The sequence below is a fragment of the Hyperolius riggenbachi genome, chromosome 3 (assembly GCF_040937935.1).
Source record: "Hyperolius riggenbachi isolate aHypRig1 chromosome 3, aHypRig1.pri, whole genome shotgun sequence".
NCBI classification, from domain to species: Eukaryota; Metazoa; Chordata; class Amphibia; order Anura; family Hyperoliidae; genus Hyperolius; species Hyperolius riggenbachi.
The window spans coordinates 472,526,799-472,529,961 of NC_090648.1; positions in this window are offsets into that span (position 1 = coordinate 472,526,799).

Genomic DNA, 3,163 nt, shown 5'->3' on the forward strand with positions numbered 1-3,163 from the left:
GAGAACAACAACATCAGGGAGAGGAGAGGTCTCTGGTCACCAGTGGAGCCAATGGATTAGGTGAGCCCACTGAGCTGTGCTGCCACTGTTTTACATTATTCAGGGAGAGGGTAGGACACAGGGGTAGAATACAGGTAGTCCCCGACAATGCAGTGGCTCATATTGGCAGGCATTTGTAAGTCGGGGACTCCCTGTATTTGGCATATAAGACGCAGGGACTTTTTCTCTCCGTTTTGGGGGGAGAAAAAGTGCATCTTATAGGTCGGAAAATACAGTAAATACATAATAACACTTGCAGAAACTACAGCAACCATAAATGGTCTGGTAATCGGGGAGAGCACTTGTGGTAAGAGTAACCAGAACATAAATAGTTCTGTCAGACAGACAATAAAAATGTGTCCTCCGCTGGAGCTTTGTATCACTGTGTACTTTGTTTTATAAGCAATTGCCTCTGTCTGATATTTATGGTGGAACCACAGTTCTGATGTTTGCACAGTTTCCAATGTTTTACATACATCTGCTCATCCTCCATCTGCACAAATGAATGAATGTCCTAATCCAGGAAGAGACAAAAAAATATGTTCATCATCTGCAGTGATGAGCGACGATGCCCCACTGACACACACCACTTTTTATTTTTATGAGCGTCGGCTTGGGTGCGATGTCACATACTTATCTAAGGAGAGGGAAGCCAGTGGATCCTTATGAGGCTTCTCATGGCATCATCTGGTCCCCTCGTGGCTCTGTGCGGAGCCTCAAAAGATTACCTATCGGGGCTGTTCGGCACTTCAAGCACGAGCACGCCGTTATGCGCCTGCGCAAGTACACCTGTGCAGTAAACTGGAGCTCCTCTTGCACAAGCGACTCCGTGCTACTGTGCAGCCGCACTTATGCCATAAGAGAAGCGTGGGGGAGGGGCAACAGGGGACACCTTGGGAAGCCTCATTAGGATCCAGAACCTTTCCCAAAGGCAAGTATGGGCTTGATTCACTAAGACAAATAACATGCCTTATCAGAGTTAACACTCCTTATCGGCGTAACATGCCTTATCAGAGTAGCATTGCTAGCGCTACGAACTTATGCCTGCTAATTGGCAATGACGAGAGTTCCACTCGTCCTGCCCTGAGCCCCTGCAGGTCCAATCACTTTAAGGGGCATTTTCCCCGCACTTTGATTGGCCCAATAGGCTGCCTGTCAAGTTTCCTGTCATGTGACAGGCAGCCTATTGGGCCAATCAAAGTGCAGGTATAATACAATACAATAACATTTTTATAGCGCTTTTCTCCCATAGGACTCAAGGCGCTTAGGCTCTCTCAGATTCATTAGTTGGTAGTAGGATTAAGTATTCACACAACAAAAGTTATATTTCTGCAAATGCCAAACTGAACAGGTGGGGTTTCAGTCTGGATTTAAACATGTCCAGAGATGGAGCTGTCCTGATCTGTTGAGGTAAGGAGTTCCAAATCGCAGGAGCAGCATGACAGAAGGCTCTGGGACCAAACGTTTCCAAGTGGACTCTGGGTATGACTAGATTATCAGAACCTGTGCATCTGAGATTGCGGGGATTGCTACGCAGCTGCAACATTTCTTTCATGTATCCAGGGCTCAGATTATTTAGTGATTTAAAATGTTAAATGTCAGTAGGCCAATCTTGAATAGGACCCTCGATTCTAAAGGTAGCCAATGAAGGGAGTGCAGGACTGGCGTTATGTGGCAGTGATGGAGTTGGTTGGTTAACAGTCTGGCAGCAGTATTCTGTATCAGCTCTAGGCGGTACAAGTCCTTTTTTGGACGGCCAGTGTAGAGAGAGCATTGCAGTAGTCCAGTCGGGAGGTAATGAAGGCATGAACTAAGGTTGGTAGATCTTCAGGGGGGATGAAGTGCTTGATTTTTGCGATGTTCTTCAGGTAAAAATAGAATGATTTCACCACAGCAGAGATGTGAGTTCTGAAGTTTAACTGCTTCACAACTGAGGGGTTTTACCCCTTTAGCATCCGAGCAATTTTCACCTTTCAGCGCTCCTTACATTCATTCGCCTATAACTTTATCATTACTTATAGCAATGAAATGAACTATATCTTGTTTTTTTCGCCACCAATTAGGCTTTCATTATGTGGGACATTATGCCAAGAATTATTTTATTCTAAATGTGTTTTAATGGGAAAATAGGAAAACATTTGGGGAAAAAATGATTATTTTTCAGTTTTCAGCCATTATAGTTTTTAAATAATGCATGCTACTGTAATTAAAATCCATGTAACTTATTTGCCAATTTGTCCCGGTTATTACACCGTTTAAATTATGTCCCTATCACAATGTTTGGCGCCAATATTTTATTTTCAAATAAAGGTGCATTTTTTTCAGTTTTGCGTCCATCCCTAATTACAAGCCCATAGTTTATAAAGTAACAGTGTTATACCCTCTTGATATATATTTAAAGATTTCAGCCCCTAAGGTAACTATTTATGTTTTTTTTTTAATTGTAATTTTTTTTTTTATTACAAAAAAAAATTGGTAACAATCGGGGAGTGTGGGAGTTAATGAGTTAATTTTATATTGTAAAATAATGTATTTGTATGTGAAAAATGTTTTTGGGTGTAGTTTTACTTTTTGGCCACAAGATGGCCACAGTAATTTTTTGTAAATGCGTCCTGCAAGTGTAGGAAGTACGCTTGCAGGAAGTTCAGGGAGACTGGGAAACTGTTTTTTTTTTTTCACAATGATCACGCTGCTTCTCATAGAAGCAGCCGATCATTGCTGGGGGGCAGAGATCAACGAACGGGAATGGTTTTTCCCGTTCATTAATCTCCGGACGAGCGGGCGGCGGCGTGCATGATCACGGGAGCACGCGCACGTGCAAGTGGGAGCGCGGACAGCGGCGGGGGGGGGTGAGTATATCTACGCTCCGGGCGGGGAACTGAAGTCCAAAGGACCGTAGATATACTGTACCCGGGCGGCAAAGTGGTTACATACCCATCAATTAGAACTCCCAGGCTACGCATATGATCAGAGCTGTGTAGATCCGTGCCTCCTATTCCCAGTGGTGAAGAATACAAGTTAAGTTGTTTTGTTGTCATGCGTTGCCCTCCGATCAGAAAGACTTCTGTTTTGTCTGCATTTAGTTTCAGCCAGTTGTCACTCATCCATTGCTGTAGTTCGCTTT